This window comes from Pseudophryne corroboree, chromosome 10 (assembly GCF_028390025.1).
Source record: "Pseudophryne corroboree isolate aPseCor3 chromosome 10, aPseCor3.hap2, whole genome shotgun sequence".
Lineage (NCBI taxonomy): Eukaryota > Metazoa > Chordata > Amphibia > Anura > Myobatrachidae > Pseudophryne > Pseudophryne corroboree.
This window is the reverse complement of record NC_086453.1, coordinates 117,608,228-117,619,405: the sequence shown is the minus strand read 5'-3', so window position 1 is coordinate 117,619,405 and position 11,178 is coordinate 117,608,228. Positions and strand designations below refer to the sequence as shown.

General features: G+C 44.7%; 1 pseudogene; it reads left to right on the top strand.

Moving 5' to 3' along the window:
• Window positions 1-2,140: 2,140 nt before the first annotated feature.
• On the top strand, window positions 2,141-2,259 carry LOC134968414 (5S ribosomal RNA; annotated as a pseudogene).
• The last annotated feature ends 8,919 nt before the right edge of the window (window positions 2,260-11,178 follow it).

Genomic DNA, 11,178 nt, shown 5'->3' with positions numbered 1-11,178 from the left:
GTTTTAAAAAAAACTTTTTGCCCAACATTATCACTACTACGTATTTTCTCATTTCCTTCTGAATGTATAATTGATTGATTATATACTTTAACAAGTGCCTCTGTGGTAGAAAATTATCATTTACAGTACTATTGATTATTAGGTGTTTTATTCCTCTCATTTGGGCAGTGTTCCAACCAGAATCTTTCTGCTCGGAATAGCGGGTTAAAACTCTTAGTTACTGAGGTAATCAATGAATTTTTCTATCAAATAATTACCGGGCAATCAGTCCCTGATTCAAGATTGGTTCTACCTTCTTTAAATACTGACATACTTCCTGACTTCGGTTAGGCTCACAGGTGATTAAGCCCTCCGTGGTGAAACGCGTTCTGGCCGTTTGCTGATTCCCCGCTGCAGGGGGAACAGCCTGCACACATCTACACCCTCCAGCAAACTAGTCAGGTACCCTGTCTTTCTCCCTTCAGGTGTCTTCTCCTCTCCCGGCGGCGCATTTGGTCTCTGCTATGCAGTATGTAACCAGGGCCACCTAACACCGCATACTGGAGACGGGGTTGTACACCGTATCTTTCTCTCCGGCCAGCGTGCCTGCAAGCTCCGCTCTCACCTCCATCCGCTCACTGAAGACGGAGGCAGTAGAAAGGGCTGCAGATTCCCACGCTGTCCCTATTCTTCAATCTACTTGTTATGTATCCGAATTTAATCATGCTAGGGACACTGTGTTACTTATTACCCTAATCAATTTAAGGCACAATAGCAAATTCCTTATAGTGTGGATACCTAGCACAATAAAATCATGTTTGGGATACAGTTTAGACACTTTTAGTGTGGTCTGTCTGGAATCAATTTATATGACATAAACAGCATCAGACTTATCAATTAGTAAAGTAATCTATACTTGATCTGTGTCTCTGTCCTATCAATTTTCGATGTCTGCCCTCCTCCCGGTGGCGAATTTGGCCCCTGTAATGCCTAGTGTAACCAGGGCCATCTAACACCGCAAACGGAGGAGCCAGGGCTTATCACTGTATCTCTCCATCGTGAACAGCGGTTGCCGGTCCCGCTCTCACCCCCGTCCGCTCACGGAAGACGGCGGCAGCAGAAGGGGTGGCATACCTTTACGCTGTCCCTTTCTATCCTACATGTGTGCATTGAAATTTGCAACTGATATCTATTAAGGGAGAGGGCATGGAAGCCATGCTATCACAACAACTGTTATAAGAAATAAGTATTAACACAGATATTTGACTCTTTGGGTAGTTTGCATGTTAAAAATCAAATCATGATAGCATGTTCAAAAGCAGTACCTGTGGTATATTGTTTAGAATTTAATGCATGTTATCACAAACAGATAGCATATGAAGGAACTGCATGAGAAATCACTAAGATTAATTTCAAGGGTATCATTAGCTGGAGATGACTATGAAATAGCATTCAAAGCTCTATAATCAAAGTCTAATTATTGGTGTATTGATGTGTTATATGTATATAATCGTTTGATGCCTTAAATTACCACCACTACCATTATTATTTGGTGAGCACATTACATTTTTATATATATGTTTATTATATCTGTATTGTATGATCATGTTTAGTAAGTTTTTATGAACAAGAGAGAATAAAAGTTATGTTTTATTAAATCATTAATTAATTATACATACAAAAGAGTGCTCCACAAAGGAACCTTTTTTTTTTTGGAAATCATCTCTGGGTTTCCTTTGTTAGAGTAAATTCTAAAATATCCAAACTGATAGATACTCATGTGATATTTTCATACAGAGTAATTCAAATTCTTAATATTGCTATTATCATGGAGGTCTGATTGTTCTGTATATTCCAACCCTCAATCACATGTGCCAAAAATTACATTTTATTTGAATCTCTATTTATATTTTGTAGTTGCATATTTAAGTGTCAAATCCATTCTATATTTTTTTGCTTATCATAACCAGTTCTTTTCCTATTCGTGGACTCTCACCAATGATCTGGAGTATCAATACGTACGAACAATACACATGAATTCCATCTCCGCCTAATGTTGCCAGCAGATTCACCTTTATGCTAGTTCCTACTTTATCCTAGTAAACAATTTTCCTGATAGTGATCTCTCATTAGTGATCCAGGGAGTTGATGCATCCGAACAATCTACTATCATACCACACTGAAGACGCCCAATACCGTCCGATCTTGGAATCGAAACAGTGGTGGACTTGGTCAGTACTTGGATGGGGGACCACTAGGGAATACCGAGTTTAGTAGAAAAATGTATTTAGCCCCTGACTTCTTGCCTAACACTGACAGTAGAATCACTGCTCTCATCTTCCTTCAATTCTATCAATCTTTCTATTTTGTTTCAGAGAGATTTATTGGTATGAGCCCATCTGCATGAATTTAGTCTCAACTTTCATTTACAGTTTGTGGAATTGGCAGCTTTGATCTCTACAAATCAATTCAAGAGCTTATCTTGGGTATTATACCTTTGGATGTCAATCTGAGACCAAAGAATTTTATTATATGATGTTTGTTTAGTTGTCGTTTGGAATTTTGGATACCAGATTTTAACTATTTCCATTAAAAGTAATGTTTTAATATGTTTATCATATCCTGATCATTGTTAATCAACCTGAAGAGTGCACCCACAAAAGAGTCTTACTTCTCTACTTATTTCTGATAGGACATTCTAAAATATCAGAACTGATAGATATTTTCTTGTTTGTATTCTTGTCATCCTTGTGCATGAGAACTGCAAAGGACATTTTGAATACTGTCTGAAAGAGTGAAGAACCTTACAATTCACTGTATGGTAACAATACTTTGTATGATAAACAGTGACATTATTATATGCACTGTATGTTATGTGTGAGCGCAATCAAGGGTTGTATCTACCAGTTTTGTTTCTAACACTGGATGATATATCGCCCATTCAATTGAACAGCCGATATATCAATGGTTCATTGGCCAGTGTGTATCAGTGATATGTCTGTGAACAACTTCATTTACAGACATATTGTGTCGGCCTTGCAGCACAGCCAATGATCAACATATCTACAGCTATATCTTTGCATCGTGCTGTGTCTATGGGCGGTCAGCTGACCGGCCAGACACATGCTGCACAATCCAGCTGTGATTGACAGTGCTACTGGGCGGGCACATGTAACTGCCCCCCCCAGTTCATTACATAATTCACGATGGATGGAAAGTGTGTATGCACAACACACTGCCCGATCTGCCTGTAGATCTGCAGATATTTCTATAGGTTTATACCCAGCATTAGTCAGAAAACCTGCCTTTGAGCACAGTGTATGGTGAACTTGCATTACAGTGTAGATATTTACTGACCATTAGTGAATTATTGATCAGTTAACCACACATTACAGTCTTTGTTAATCAAATCATTAATATGCTTATGTACATTAATATAATCTATTAGTTACAGAGTATAAACATTCCACCTTGTTCTGAACATAAATTAAGTACTCTGTCTAGAAATAATATATTTACAGATGGTCATTGACTACTTATTCTTGAAATGTCTTTTCATAGTTTAGGAGTAAAGCCAGGACCTTTATAAAAGTTTTTTTTTTTCATTACAGGATGTTTAAATATTTATACAGTTTCTTCCAGAGAAATTACTGTAGCCCAATTCACTTTAAGATGCCTATCAATTATCTTAATATAATCAATATAACTTTAAGCTAGCTTATCAACTAAAATAAAGACATGGGCCCTCATTCCGAGTTGTTCGCTCGCAAGGCGATTTTAGCAGTATTGCACACGCTAAGCCGCCGCCTACTGGGAGTGAATCTTAGCTTCTTAAAATTGCGAATGAAAGATTCGCAATATTGCGATTACACATCTCGTAGCAGTTTCAGAGTAGCTTCAGACTTACTTGGCATCTGCGATCAGTTCAGTGCTTATCGTTCCTGGTTTGACGTCACAAACACACCCAGCGTTCGCCCAGACACTCCTCCGTTTCTCCAGCCACTCCCGCGTTTTTTCCGGAAACTGTAGCGTTTTTTCCCACACGCCCATAAAACGGCCTGTTTCCGCCCAGTAACACCCATTTCCTGTCAATCACACTACGATCGCCTGAGCGAAGAAAAAGCCGTGAGTAAAAATCCAAACTTCATAGCAAATTTACTTGGCGCAGTCGCAGTGCGGACATTGCGCATGCGCACTAAGCGGAAAAACGCTGCGATGCGAAGAAATTTTCCGAGCGAACGACTCGGAATGACCTCCATGGACACAACTGTGTTGGATTAAATGGTCATTAAATGTATTAATTAGAAATGACCTTATTCGTAGTGAGTGACCAGGAAGACGCTACAACTAACCAGCTCTAGTCAATAGATCCTATAAAACGGTGGCAACTGAAATGCCCCATCTGTAATGGCAGCGACTGAAACGCACAATCTATGTATAAAAGCATAACCTGTGTTGCGAAGATCTCACCACCCTTTACTATAGCAAAGTGCGGACACTCCCTCAAAGAAGCGCCCCTTGTCCCCCCTCAAGGGCAGGACACACTCGCCGTGCTTCAAAAAGGGTAAGTGCCCCACAACACCATTTATGCTACACCTGACCACTGGCCAGTAGCGCCTTCCTGCCACCGCCATTTTCAAAAAACCGCAGCCTGCCACCCTAAAACGAAGAATTAAATCCAACATGAAAAAACTAATCTAGACAGGAAAAAATACACTTCAGATAAACACCTATCCCTAAATTTGAGAGATGGACACCATCCTTCCTAAACTAAAAAGAGCTCTTTAACACCAATAGCGGATGCCAAACCGCCAAACCACCTGAGGTCAACACAAATTTTGACACAGCAAAGTTTATTTTCTTCCTTGCCTTGTCCAACGCTGTCACATCTCGCAAACCTCTCCAGACAAATCTAAGTATAATGTCTGACCAAACTAACCACACCTCAGGTCAGCGCGAGTTAACTTAACCCAAATCCGCCTTGATCATGAAAATACAGTACCCTTAAGGTGTCCCACATCATTACCCCCAAGATGTATAATTATCCAATAGGGACGCCCCCAAACCTGCTCCCGCTGAGATAACAATTTAAAAAAACCAGACCACCTGAGACCACTCACCCCTAACCACCTAACTCTATGACTTCTAAACATCTCAGATACCCTTTTAGCCAGAGGGTGACGCTCCGCCCAAAATAAGTAAGAATGGCCTACTACCCAAAGCTGTTCTGAGGAATCAGCTGCAACTGTAAAAAAAAATGTAATCTTGCCATCAGGACACCTCACCAAAGAAATATCGAACAAGGTTAGGTTGAATAAAAGTGTTAGTAACAAACAAAAATAACCCAAGTGAAGGAGAAAACTTAAAAAACCTCCTGTGGACCTTAATATTTAGCCAATTGTAATTAGGCCCCCTCGGAGGAAAAATTTAAAAAATCCCTACACACCCCCATTTCCTGAATGCTAGCCTTTCAAAAATCGGCAGGTAAACTACGTTCGTTTTGGGGTTGGCAAAAGTAGCGCAACGTTAAACCTTATCTAAACGAACATAAGACTTAAATGCCGCAGACTTCCATCGACCCATTTACTGAATGGCTGAAGGTGGAAGTCCGCTAGCCGCAGCGCAGGTCGCCGCACCGATGTGAAAGGAATGTGTCCCGTATTCATTAGAGATGAGCAGGTTCGGTTCTCAGAGAACCGAACCCCCCCGAACTTTGACTTCCGAGTCCGGATCCGAGCCAGGCACGGAGTTTCCCTTTTGACTCGGAAACCCGAACTCAGCAAAACGTCATCATCCCACAGTCGGATTCTCGCGGGATTTGGATTCCATATAAGGAGCAGAGCGTCGCCGCCATTTTCACGCCAGTCTCGGAGAGTGAGAGGACGTGTATTCAGTGTGCTCAGTGTCTGTTTATTGGGGCGGGAAAGTGGGGTGACAAGTGTTGTGCTGCTCAGTCCAGTCCATATATCCAGTGTAGCTGTAAAGTGGTGCTGTGTTATGCAGACCAGTCGAGTGTAGTCAGTGTATTGTGCTGTATCAGTCCAGGCAGATATATCCAGTGTAGCTGTTGTTATGCACACCAGTGCCAGCAGGAATGTACTGGTGTCTGAACGGTGAGGGATGCAAAACAAATGAACTCACAGACAGACTGGGGAATATGACATTACATACACAGAAGGTGATAGGGTAACAAAATAAACACAAAGTGAACAGAGAAGCCCAAAGGCTAAGAAACTGGGTGTCTCCCTAGTATTAGGAATGCTCAGATGGAAAGAAGCGAGATGTAGTGATTTAATACGTAGAGAACCCGAAATGCTGTTGCTAAGGGCAACAGCAAAACCCTAAAGGGTTACCAACGGGTGTGGCAGTAAACTCCTTGGTCAGAGATGGAATAATAGACACAAGGAGAGTCTCCACAATCCTAGTCCTCACTTGCAGTGCACTGGTTCATCTTACTGCCACTAAACTGACACCTGAACACCTTGCACAGTGAGAAAGGATTTTGGCAGGCAAGTCTGAGAATACAGCCGCAAACTTGCTAGGTTCACAGAGTAGCAAAAGAACCCCAGCAGGTTAAACGACTGACTCCAGTCTTACTGCTAGGTCTGGATTGGCAGAGTGTAATACCAAATCCCCAGGCCTATTTGCAGTAAGCAACAAACAAATACAAAGTTTACACAGTACTAGCTAGCTTTCAGGAACTGACTAACCAACAAAGATTCAGCAGCATCTGCATAACCTGAGAAGAGGGTTTATATAGCAGGTGCTGTCCACGCCCCACTCAGACCTCACAGACTGTGAGCACAAAAACTAGCACCGGATCCCCTGCCGTGCACAGAGCCTGTAACCACTGCACAGCAAAAGACCCGAACCGGAGTATCAGCTACGCTCAGGTTACTCCGCTAGCACTTGTCTCCCGGTTGCCATGACGACGTGGCAGCACAGAGCAGGAGACCCTAACAGTACCCCCCCTCTGACGAGGGGTCAAAGAACCCCTACCACCGGGTTTATCGGGGAATTGCGAGAAGAAAGAGCGTAACAGTCTGGGGGCATGAAGATCACAACTGCGCACCCACGACCGCTCCTCCGGGCCATACCCCTTCCAGTGCACCAAAAATGACAGCCGACCCCGAACCATCTTGGAGTCAAGAATCCTTTCAACAACAAACTCCCTCTGGCCACGTATCAGAAGAGAACGGGGTAGATCTAACTGAAATGCCACCGGATTGATAACCCTGGTGATCTTATAAGGGCCGATGAACCGGGGGCCTAACTTATGAGATGGCTGTCTCAACTTCAAATTCTTGGTAGACAACCAGACGAAGTCTCCTAATTTGAAGCTGCAGGGTCTTTTCCGCTTATCAAAAACCCTTTTGGTCACTAATGACACAGACACAAGGGCTTTCTTCACTTTCCTCCAAATACCTCTAAGGACCGAAACCACAGAGGAACCACCAGGCGTGGAGTCCAGGGGGTCAAAAGAATTGGCCTTAGGATGATGCCCATACACACAAAGGAAGGGAGATATTACTGTAGCAGAGTGAGCCGCGTTGTTATAGGCAAACTCCGCCATGGACAGATGAGCCACCCAGTCAGTCTGACACTTGGAGACATAACACCTGAGGAACTGCTCCAAGGACTGGTTCACCCTTTCAGTCTGCCCATTAGACTGCGGATGGTAGCCTGACGACAAGCTGACAGAAATCTGGAGATCGGAACAAAATGCCCTCCAGAATTTGGCCACAAACTGGGATCCGCGGTCAGAGACCACATCAAGTGGCAACCCGTGGAGGCGCACAACATGCAGCATAAATAATTCAGACAGGCATCTGGCCGATGGCAGCCCAGCCAATGGAACGAAGTGCGCCATCTTCGAAAACCTGTCAACGACAACCCAGATGGCTGTCATCCCCGAGGATTTGGGCAAGTCCACCACAAAATCCATTGAAATGTGGGTCCATGGCTTAGATGGAATGGAGAGTGGATGTAATTGGCCAACAGGAACCCCTCTAGGAGTCTTATTTCGGGCACAGATGTCACATGCCCGAACCCACTGATCCACATCCCTAGCCACCGAGAGCCACTACACCGCCCTAGATAGCAACTCCTGAGTTCTGGCAATACCCGGGTGACCTGCCGACTTCTTGGCATGGAATTCCAGGAACACTCGCTGTCTTAACCTAGGAGGCACAAACAAAAGACCTACCGGAAGGTCTGGAGGAGCCTGCTCCTGTGCTCTAAGGACTAATGACAAGAGGTCCTGGGTAATGCCCACTTTAATACATGATGGGGACACAATGGGCAATGGCTCCTCGGTGGTCTCCTGGATTGGAGCAAAACTCCGCGAGAGCGCATCAGCCTTGATGTTTTTTGACCCAGGGCGATATGTTATCAAAAAATTAAAGCGAGCAAAAAACAAAGCCCATCGTGCCTGCCTGGCATTGAGGCGCTTCGCTGACTCTAAATATGCCAAATTCTTATGGTCGGTGAGAATTGAGACCACAAACTTAGCCCCCTCAAGCCAGTGTCTCCACTCCTCGAGTGCATCCTTAATAGCCAATAATTCCCGGTTACCCACATCATAATTCATCTCGGCAGGCGAAAATTTACGGGAAAAGTAAGAACAGGGATGAAGGCGATTATCAGACACCCCCATCTGAGAGAGCACTGCCCCAATACCCTTCTCAGAGGCATCCACCTCCACCACAAAAGGACGCTCTGGATCTGGGTGTCGCAGCACCTTGGCCGAGACAAATGCCCTTTTGAGACGGGCAAAAGCCGCTTTGGCCTCACAAGACCAGTGAGCAACATCCGCCCCTTTCTTAGTGAGTGCCACCAAGGGCGCCACTATAGACGAAAATCCAGCGATAAATCGTCTATAAAAATTCGCAAAGCCAAGAAAACGCTGAAGCGCCTTCAAACTAGTGGGCTGCACCCAATCCAGGACTGCCTGTACCTTGGAACCCTCCATTTGGAAACCTTCTGGGGAGATAATATATCCTAGAAATGCGAATTGCTGAACTTCAAATTCGCACTTCTCCAGCTTCGCCCCAAGCCGGTGGTCTCTGAGTTTCTGGAGGACTAAGCGTACATGCTTCTGATGTTCCTCCAGGGAATGGGAGAAGATTAGGATGTCATCTAAGTATACAACTAAGAATCTATCCAAATATTCCCTGAGCACATCGTTCATGAAGTCCTGGAAGACTGCCGGGGAATTACAGAGCCCAAAAGGCATCACCAAATATTCATAATGCCCTGAGTGGGTATTAAAGGCAGTCTTCCATTCATCCCCCTCTCTTATTCGGATTAGATTGTACGCACCGCGTAGGTCAATCTTAGAAAAAATGGTGGCAGTACGAAGCTGGTCAAACAAGACTGAAATGAGAGGCAGTGGGTATGAGTTTTTAATCGTGATACGGTTCAATTCCCTGAAGTCGATGCAGGGTCGCAACGAACCGACCTTTTTACCCACGAAGAAGAACCCCGACCCAACTGGAGACTGTGAAGGTCTGATAAATCCCTTAGCCAAGTTCTCCTGAATGTACTCTGCCATAGCCTGAGTCTCAGGACGTGACAGGGAGTACAACCTGCTCTTGGGAAGCTTAGCATTCGGCAACAAATCAATGGCACAGTCATAGGGGCGATGGGGAGGTAGTACCTCTGCAACTCTTTTGGAGAACACATCCGCAAAATCTGCATAACATCCTGGCAATCCTGGCAAACTTAGCTGCGAAAGCCTGACTGGAAGGCTCAAGCAACTCCTGAAACAATCAGTACCCCAACTAAGAATCTCCCCAGAGACCCAGTCAAACTGAGGATTGTGGGCCCTTAACCAGGGTAACCCCAACACCAATGGGGCAAAAGTACAGACAGTCACATAAAAGGACAATTTTTCAGAGTGTGTGGCTCCAATAAACAAAGAAATCTGGCTAGTGCAAGAGGTAATTTTACCCTGGGATAATGGTTCCCCGTTTAACCAACAAATCTCAATTTCCGTTGCCAAGGGTACTAAGAGAACAGAGTGTTTCAGGGCGAATTGGCGGTCCATAAAAACCCCGTCGGCCCCACTGTCCACAAAGGTCTCAGTCTTGACAGTTTGACCGAGGATCTTCAAGGTCACCGGAATGATAAAAGTCTTCTTGGGAAATTCCGACTTCTGACCTGACAGGATATTTCCCATCACCCTCAGGCCCTGAAGTTTTCCGGCTTTTCTGGGCATGATACTACCACATGACCTTTATTCCCACAGTACAAACATAACCCCTGCTGTCTCCTCCGCGTCTTCTCACGCGAGGAGAGGCGGGTAGCCCCAATCTGCATAGGCTCCTCGGAAAATTCCTCAGAGTCTGAGGTTTCCTTGGGAAAGAAGGAAACCTCGGTCTCCCTTTCAAGCCTGCGCTCTCTCAGCCGTCTATCCACCTGAATGGATAACTGCATGAGCTGATCCAAACTATCAGGCAAGGGATATTGTACCAGTTGGTCTTTTAACTTGTTAGAAAGACCTCTTCGGTACTGGTGTCTCAGGGCTGGGTCATTCCACTGGGTATCATGGGCCAACCTCCGAAACTCCGTACAATAAACCTCAACTGGCCTTCGCCCTTGCTTAAGGATCGAAATCTGAGCCTCGGCTGAGGCCGTCTTGTCAGGGTCATCATACAACATGCCCAGTGCCGTAAAAAAAACATCCACACTTTTAAGCGACGGACAGTCAGGCTGCAACCCATATGCCCAGACCTGTGGGTCTCCTTGTAGCAAGGAAATCACTATGCCCACCCGCTGAATCTCCGACCCAGAAGACTGAGGCCTAAGCTGGAAATATAGCTTGCAGCTCTCCTTGAAACAAAAGAACTGCGAGCGATCTCCAGAAAAACGATCCGGGAGATTTACTTTCGGCTCCTTAACCCCTGAAGGTACTGCTGCTGCGGGAGCTCCACCAGCGGCCTGCGAGGTGTGCATTTTAATGGACAAATCATTAAATTGTCGAGTCAGGACCTGCACCTGATCGACCACCTGTTGCAAAGTATTTTGAGGGGTATGCTCCATATTCCCACAAAATTTCAACAGGAGTATTAGGCTGCTGAATATGTTATGCACACCAGTGCCAGCAGGAATGTACTGGTGTCTGAACGGTGAGGGATGCAAAACAAATGAACTCACAGACAGACTGGGGAATATGACATTACATACACAGAAGGTGAT